Below are 9,490 nucleotides of genomic sequence, written 5' to 3'. Positions count from 1 at the left end.
TCTTAAAATCACACCAATAAAAGAACTTGATGTGTGGAGCAATAGAACGGCAACCAAATAATTAAGCGGAATAAACAATAATAATAATAACCAATAAACAAGATAAAGGAGAAGAAAGAACACAATATTTGTTTACCCAGTTCGGTCCAATAATGACCTAGTCTGGGGAGAGAGCAGCCCCTCCGTTTCACTATATCAATGAGTAACTTTACAAAGAGTTCCAATTGAGTTACAAGAATTAATCTTAATTCTACCCAAATCCCGAATCTCTTCCCGTGGCCAAGAGACTCAATTTGATAAGTGTTTCCCAAGGTGTAATCAATCCCCTTTGCCCAACCCTAGAGTTATACCAAGAGACAACCCCTCTTGTTTCTCTCTAAAACCCTAGCCTTGTTTCGGCGGCAAACCCTAATTGAAAACCCTACATTGTTGCTCCCTTTCTCTCTCCATTTTTCTATGAATAAAACACTCCCTATTTATAGAAAAATAATATGCCAAAAAATTAGTAACAAATCTGTTTTAAAATAAAACAAATCCAAGTCAAAGTATCTTCCAAGAAAATATATTTTTTTCCCAAAAAATCTTCAAAACATCAAAGATTCAAAAAGATTCAACAAAGATTTTTCTGACTTCTTGTAACTGAGATTTCAAGGCATATCCAACAATTCTCCACTTTGCCTTTAAATCGATGGTGATCCCATATCAACCACCGTGCTGCTCTCTCCATCTTGAATCTTCTATTCAAGAACACCGGATTGTACCTCCCTCTTCATCCTCGGAATGCCTTCCGCTCTCATGAAGATCTTGCATCCCACTACCATAGGATTTTAGGTAGCCCACAAGATTCACCGCACCCTCTTCAGACTCAGAACTGGTCAAGTCCGTACCTCCCTGAAGAAACGCTTGCTCCCAACTATCATCGGAATTTTAGATAGCTCAACAAGCTCCACCATCCCTCTTCAGCCCCCGGATTGTGCCTTTTCCGTCCTCCTGAAGAATCGCTTGCCTCCGACTATCCATGGATTTTTGCGATAGCCCTACAAGCCTTCACCACTCTTCGACCCCGGAATGCCTTCCGTACTCTCGAAGTTTTGCTTGGCTCCAAACTAACCTTGGAATTTTAGGTGGTTCTACAAGCTGCAACATCAAACTCTCCTTGTATCCAATTACCTCCAACAGCCTCACAAGTTACCAAGTCTGATCACCTGTTGCTTTCAATTGCCTCCCTGAAGATCCTCTCAAGGTCTTGCACTTCTTCAGCCACAATTGAAACATAATCCACATGGTCTCCATGGTCATCCCCCTTTGGTTCAACAATTCCACTCTCCTCCCTATCTCCGATTAGATAGCCAAGAGCTAATGTTGAATGTCTACCACTATTTGAAGACTCCACCTCAAACTGAGTTTCCACCAAAGTATACCCACCATGATCTCCACCTTGTAACACGCAAGACCTCTTCAATTCCTCTGAAACATACTTCAAGCTATTGTTAGTCTCCAACAATTCCAGTTCAGTTCAACACCTAGTAAACCTTGTTCACTAGTCCAACTAAACTCACGTCACTAACAGGTCCACCCGAAGTCCCACAACTCAACCACATTATGAGAGTCACCACTAGTTATAGGTGCATGACCAACTATCTTTGCATCTAAGTTCAGAAACATACCTCACATCATGTAAAGAAACTCACGATTGTCAAACTTCGTAAGACAAACTGAACTCATACCTTGAACCTTCAAGCTTTTCGTTTTCAAGATGAACGACTCCACCTTCAACTATCTCTAGAGTCTCAAAGTATTCCTTCTTTGACCACATGTGATAGGAGTATCCAACGTCCATGACTCAACACTCCACCGGTTCCCAACTTCCACTAGCACCTCCGCATCCTCATAATAAAGTTGTTGTTTCAGAAGTAACCCGAGTATTCTTAGCACCGCCTCTCCAGGCTGATGTTGAGTATTATTACCACCGCCTCTCCAGGCCGACCTTCTTCGCGATCTCCATTAACCTTTTATCTTCGAGGCACCGGATAACAACACTCCATGTTTTATCCATCATCCCGAACATTAAAATTGCTTCCATCTTCACTTTCCACAATTCCAAATTGCTTTTGGAATGTCCCTCGATATCCGACTTAAAACCCATGGTGCTCACTTCAAATTGTTCCGATTGCCCCACGGTGGGCGCCAATTGTTGTGAATTCGTCTTAAAATCACACCAATAAAAGAACTTGATGTGTGGAGCAATAGAACGGCAACCAAATAATTAAGCGGAATAAGCAATAATAATAATAACCGATAAACAAGATAAAGGAGAAGAAAGAACACAATATTTGTTTACCCAGTTCGGTCCAATAATGACCTAGTCTGGGGGAGAGAGCAGCCCCTCCGTTCCACTATATCAATGAGTAACTTTACAAAGAGTTCCAATTGAGTTACAAGAATTAATCTTAATTCTACCCAAATCCCGAATCTCTTCCCGTGGCCAAGAGACTCAATTTGATAAGTGTTTCCCAAAGTGTAATCAATCCCCTTTGCCCAACCCTAGAGTTATACCAAGAGACAACCCCTCTTGTTTCTCTCTAAAACCCTAGCCTTGTGTCGGCGGCAAACCCTAATTGAAAACCCTACATTGTTGCTCCCTTTCTCTCTCTCCATTTTTCTATGAATAAAACACTCCCTATTTATAGAAAAATAATATGCCAAAAAATTAGTAACAAATCTGTTTTAAAATAAAACAAATCCAAGTCAAAGTATCTTCCAAGAAAATATATTTTTTTCCCAAAAAATCTTCAAAACATCAAAGATGCAAAAAGATTCAACAAAGATTTTTCTGACTTCTTGTAACTGAGATTTCAAGGCATATCCAACAATTTACAACCGATCACAGTCAACGATCAATCCTTGATCACACACCTAACATATACAAACAGAACGAGAAAATAATTATATTATAAGGATTGGTATGAGTCATGTGAAAGCACACCATACTCAAAGGTTTTATTCGTCCAAAAGACGAAAGTATCTCCGAATTCAACATGTCGATCTTCTGAGAGTATAAGTGTCGTTTTAGACCACGACACGCATGCTAATGCACAACTTTAAGAGTTAACCGTTAACTAGAGCTTGTTTTTGAAAGAACAAGTAAGTAGAGCCTATTGAATATCATTATTGATTTATCCAAACATTTTTTTCTTCTATTGTAAGTCCATCAATTCTCGTTGTTGGCACTGGGTTGTAAAACGCTTGGTTTTCATGAATACGCTAGACACTTTGTCACAATCTTATCCAAGCGGTCTCACTTAACACTTTTATTGAGTTTGAAATTTGATTTGTTGATGTTGGAATATGTGATCACCCGATTTCATCAATCTGTTGACTCAAGCAAAATGTTGTCCAGAACATATAGTATATGATATAGCTAGTTACCCACATTAAATTTCCATGTACAAATCACTACAAAAAAAAAGGTGATTAGCAACGGTTTTGGGACAGTTTAGCAACGGTTTTTAATTGTTGCAACAGTTTTACCAACGGTTGCCAAACCGTTGCAGATTTGAGCGTTGGTAGCTCAATTAGCGGCAGTTTGAAAAACCGTTACACAAACGGCCACAATAAGTTTAGCAACGGTTTCAAACCGTTGCTATTGATGAAATGAAAAACAAATTTTGAGCCAGTTTTGCAACGGTTTGAAACCGCCGCTATATTATTTTATTTTATTTTTTCTAGTTTTGCAACGGTTTGAAACTGCCGCTAATTATGAAAAAAAATTAAAAAAAAATTATTTTATTTACATTTCATACACAACCATTAATTGTAACAAAAAAAAAATACACAACCATTAATACAAAATTTCATAGCAAATTATAAATAAATTCAATTACAAAATATTAACGAAACAAGGTTACCAAAAGTATCGTGGAATTAAACATGTCTTAGTAAAACTAAAGAATGTTACTGCCAAAACACTAGCCTAACCAAAGCTAAACAAACTGAGGCCTGCAAAACTAAAAATGCGACTACCGAAAAACACTATGTCTAACCAAAGCTAAACAAACTGAGGCCTGCAAAACTAAAAATATGACTACCCAAAAACACAGTCTAACCAAAGCTAAGCAAACCGAGACCTGCAAACAGAAGCCAAAAACCAAATAGCACCAGCCCCTCAACAGAGATCCCTGAAACCACACACACCTGCACATAGTGATAGACACAACAAAAGTGAAGTACAAAATCAACATTGCAGCCTCATATATCAAATAAACATAGCTGATTACAAGGTTACTTGTTTACATTATCAAAAGTCCAGAACCATTTTTATAATCTCAGAGCCATTTTGAATTCATTTTATAAACAAGAGTTAATGTCTTTACAGAGCATAACATAAATGTTATTAATGTATTAAACTTACTTGTAAAGTGTTTCTGCAACATTTCCTCTATAGAGATCACAAATTTGCTACAAGTTCTGCAACATAAGCAACACTAGATAAACTAGAGGTAAACAATTCCTAAAATTATTACTATTACAATAATCACAAAACAATTAGAAAATTCTGAAGCTACCAAGCAGCAATAGCAACAAAACCTCAAGCAAGAACATTGCATCTAAACTTTAGTTTTAGCCTTTCAAACTAAGTGGTGGTGTCATTTGAGTATAAACTTCATATGTTTCCATATCAACCTTATCATCAAAGCATAACATACATATATAAGGATTAAAATTTGAAGTTGAAATGAATACTTGAAGATAAAAAGCAAGAAGGAAAAGTAGTAAACAAAGAAAGAAGGCTACTCACATGTAGTATCACATTTTGACTTGACAATGATGAGAGCGACCATCGTCGGTGAAGTTACTGACATAATTATAAGTTTGTGCTATCAAATAACATCTGCATAATTATATAAGAACCAATACGAAACTAGAATTAAAAAACACTGCTAGACACCAAAATCCACAGCTGACAAAGACAACGTGTTGCGAACCGGAAATTTCGCAACTTATAAAATATTGAAGAAAAGGATTAAAAGCAGGAATAATGAAAATAGTGTATTATTATATGAAAATGAAAGATAAATGCAATAGGATGAATATCCTAATGCCCACAGAGCAAAGCTCCTTCAAAGAAAGAGAAGACTCTTTCCTTGCCTAACCATAATGGCCCTAATAATAATCTTCCATGATGCCTCACACCCCCCTTACCTCACTATATATACTACTAAGAGGCATAACAAACTTGCCAACTCAGCACCCTATCTCACTCACTAATTATTCATAAAACCTCATTATACTCTTTATTACAAGCCAACTCAGCTCCCTATCTCACTCACTAATTACTCATAAAACCTCATTATACTCTTTATTACAAGCCAACTCGGCTCCCTATCTCACTCACTAATCACTCATACTTGGTCTCTATCAATACCCACCCCTTCAAAACAACCTTGTCCTCAAGGTTGGGATTTGCTTCCATTAAAACTTTGCCTCTATCAAATACAAATTGTGCCATTCTCCACATGACTTCATTAACAGACTTCATTAGCAGTACGACTTTCTTTCCTACTGTTGGAAGAGACGGTAGTTTTGTCGAAGGAGGAAGTGAGATCGTCATCGACAACCCAATTGCTTTCCTCGACTCACCATCAAGTGTTTCTGGTTGTTTAATGCTTACCACTCGATGACCATTGTCCGGTGGCTCCGGTGGTGGTTCTGGGTCGAGAACAATCATTTGATCCCCTCTTGTTTGTGAAATATCTTCCTCCAGGTTTGGATCCTCCACGGTTGTGGTGGCTTCCTCCAACCACTTGATCTTCATCTTTTCCAACGTTTCTGTTTCGAATAACACATATGATTCAGTCACCGGTTTCTTGTGACACTCGGAGTTTTGTTGTGCACTGAATTCCATGACTGATGGTATCTCCGTTGTGGTCGTCGGAAATTTCTGATCTGACTGCTCCGATGAATTTTGCATCAGTCCAGAATCTGTCTTGTTTCTAACCTCCATCGACTCTTCTTTGTTCTCTCCTGTCTCATTCAAAACGTATTCATGGTTTTCTTGCTCCTCACATTCTGCGGTTTCAAGCATCTCCCACATATCTGGAATAAATTTCTTAATGAAAGCCCTTTCAAACGCCTCCCATGTGATATTCTGGTTACCTTGCTTACAATTGCACCACCAGCTGAAAGCCATGGCAGTCACCCATCCCACTTTTCTTTCTTCCACGAGCCAAGTGTTAGCCTCAAAATACCGATCCAACTGGATCAGCCACCAATAACCATCTTCCGTTCCATCAAATCTGGGAACCACCTTTGTCGATATCACTGGCTCAACGTCGAATCCGGCAGGTCGGACCATTGTTGCGAACCATTGTTGCGAACCGGAAATTTCGCAACTTATAAAATATTGAAGAAAAGGATTAAAAGCAGGAATAATGAAAATAGTGTATTATTATATGAAAATGAAAGATAAATGCAATAGGATGAATATCCTAATGCCCACAGAGCAAAGCTCCTTCAAAGAAAGAGAAGACTCTTTCCTTGCCTAACCATAATGGCCCTAATAATAATCTTCCATGATGCCTCACACCCCCCTTACCTCACTATATATACTACTAAGAGGCATAACAAACTTGCCAACTCAGCACCCTATCTCACTCACTAATTATTCATAAAACCTCATTATACTCTTTATTACAAGTCAACTCAGCTCCCTATCTCACTCACTAATTACTCATAAAACCTCATTATACTCTTTATTACAAGCCAACTCGGCTCCCTATCTCACTCACTAATCACTCATACTTGGTCTCTATCACAACGCCCTATGTAGCAAACAAGGTGCAGCATTTGATTCAAAAGACCAAAGTACTTATTTAAGAAAAAGAAAAAATAGTGTTATAGCATTTGATTCAGCTTGCAATTAATCACAACATTAGGACTTAAAAGGTCCATTTACATGGCATCTATTTGGAAGTAATCACAACATTAGGACCTAAAAAGGGCATTTACTTGAATCTGCAAGTACTTAACATAGCCATGTAAATCCATAAAAATATTTAATTTAAAATACAAAATGTATAAGCATTGTGTAGAAGAAGATTGGATTATGCATTTGCATCAAAAGTTGAATTGTGCACTTTGCACTTTGTTATTTTGTGGGATCAAAATTCTAATTTAATCAAAAGTAGTTTTAATTTTAACTTACCTTGTTTTGAGCTGAGCTTGTATTCCAATGTGCTTTTCACTGCTACTTGATGAAGGGGTAACCGAGCATATGAGCTACATTTCAATACCAATAAATTATCATAATTTCTTATTCATTTAAATAGCATTTGTGCCATAGAGTTGTATTATGAAATTTAATTTTTACAAATGAATATGTGAAGACAGTTATCTACAGATAGAAGCCTTACACACACACCTCAATGACCACTGATATTAACAAGTAACAACATCAAGTGGTGATATGATAATATGTAGGTGCAACAAATGCCTCCTTGATTACCATATCTGAAACAATTTTTCACTAGAGCAAATGAGATTCACATGATTAAAACATTATGCATAGGTTTCATGATGATATACTTTCAAAACTAACATGTTATTGAAGCACAAAGTAACAGGTTTTGAGACTAGCATTCCCTAAAATAAGTCATAACATTATGACCTATACTACTCAATTTTAACAGATTCAAGAATTATAAATATGTGACTAACTTAATCATATCAGTGACGAACATAGAGAAATAGAAAGACATAAAGTGATGAATATGTACTAGTTTTAGCTTTAACAAGTTATGTCCAAAATAAACAACAAAGGAACAGAACAGTCACATGAATTAGTGAGTAATTCCAAACCAAGAATCTTGAATCTAAACAAACAAGACCAGTCCTATATTAAGAGAAAAAGGTCCACAAGAGTTTACCATGTTGAGATTTAGAGATTACAAACACAAGAAGAAAATGAATTCTCATGAATGAGCAAGATTAAGAACTTTGTGTCTATATTCTTAATGGACTTCAGAAGAGATTGACATATGAATGCACAAGGATTTGACATTTCTTAATTTTCAAAACAGCCACATTTACACAATCATGGGACAACAATTCAGATTTCATGATATTATCCTGAGAAAAATAGCACTGATCTTGTTCCTAAAGAAGCAACATTAAGTTCATAACAGTCATAAACTAAACCACTTAGCTTCTAGGCCAATTCCTACTTAACATTTATGTGATTATTGAAAATAATGCAATCATGGAACAAGGTTAAGAACCAATGGAAGAGGAATTGCGACTAAAAATTAACCATGGTTCAATAGCAGGTTGAGTTCCATACCTATGTTCAGTACCCCCCCCCCCCCCCACTAATCAAAGTTAGCAAATTAAGAGTTACATAATTCATGTGATAGGTGAGAGTATTGCCAATCAGTTCTAACATGCACATAAGTAAGATGAGTTTCAATAAATGATCAAAACTAAGAATCTTATAGAAACATCATCAAGAGAACTCATAAGCAATCCAAAGTTGAACATATTAACAATGTAAACTCTTAAAATAGCATGGCAGCAACATGATAAAAAAAATACATTTAACCTTCAAGTTCAAAGAAAACAGTCCCTGATTTTTGCGCTGAAAGAAAACAATGAGTTCTAAGTTTTGATCAATCAAGAATTCAAATCACATTACTTTTGTGTTCAACTTAATACCAACAAAATTCATTAGTCACTCAAGCTTTATCAAAATCACACAAAAGTCTGTGACATTTCACTATGCTAAATAGTTCCAGAAAAACTTGATTTGGACTAGAACTCTCACTTCCTATGGTTACAGAACCACACAAACAAGACAGAGCAAACACAAGGACAATAAACAAACTCTGTTTGACACAAGGAAATTCATATCTCAAATTCAATCAAACTTTCCCAAAGACAATGCTGGCGGAGTTTCCCAAATTCATATCAAAGAAATTCATACCAAGCATTCCAGGATAAGACTAAACTAACTCAACAAATAAATCAATATTTCCCAAACTCAATCAATCAATTAAAGAAACAAATCAAAATTTTCCAAAAACCTAAAACCTAGAAAAATTATAGAATTCTCAGTATCAACAATTCATATCAAACTTTCATCACCTGAGATTAAAATACAAGTCGAGTCGTGTTGAGCAGAGAAGGGTAAGAGATTCGACGTCAAGAAGAGACAGAGAAAAGGGGGAGAACGACGACCGGTGGGTGACGAGTGAGTGGTTCGGTCGAGCTTTTTGGTGAGTGGTGGTGGTGGACTGGTCTGGTCGCTTGAGCAGAGAGAGACGCACGAAGAAGATGAAAGGGTTCGCGAGTCTGAAGCTTTCTTTCTGAATGAATGAAGGAAAAAGCCAAATAATAAAAAAAAATAGAACGGTTTACTGTTTTTTTCTCTTTACAACCAAAACCGTTGGTAAACCAAAATAAACTGCCGGTTCACTAAAACCACACCGACAGTTTA

At 36.7% G+C, this 9,490-nt stretch overlaps 1 long non-coding RNA gene across 2 annotated transcripts; it reads right to left on the bottom strand.

The window, feature by feature from the left end:
* Nucleotides 1–3,837: 3,837 nt before the first annotated feature.
* Nucleotides 3,838–9,386, bottom strand: LOC123908932. 2 transcript variants are annotated; one of them, XR_006809783.1, is made up of 6 exons: nt 9,139–9,386; nt 7,421–7,509; nt 7,205–7,278; nt 4,799–4,891; nt 4,412–4,467; nt 3,838–4,194 (listed from the first exon to the last, which is right to left on the bottom strand). It is a non-coding gene; the product is annotated as an uncharacterized LOC123908932 (long non-coding RNA). The 2 variants fall into 2 exon arrangements; XR_006809782.1 differs by having other exon boundaries at nt 4,412–4,891; nt 7,205–9,386.
* Between the last annotated feature and the right edge of the window lie 104 nt (nt 9,387–9,490).

The sequence above is a fragment of the Trifolium pratense genome, linkage group LG2, assembly GCF_020283565.1.
Source record: "Trifolium pratense cultivar HEN17-A07 linkage group LG2, ARS_RC_1.1, whole genome shotgun sequence".
In the NCBI taxonomy this organism is placed as follows: domain Eukaryota; kingdom Viridiplantae; phylum Streptophyta; class Magnoliopsida; order Fabales; family Fabaceae; genus Trifolium; species Trifolium pratense.
Note: the sequence above shows the minus strand (reverse complement) of the source record. Positions and strands in the feature narration are given on the sequence as shown.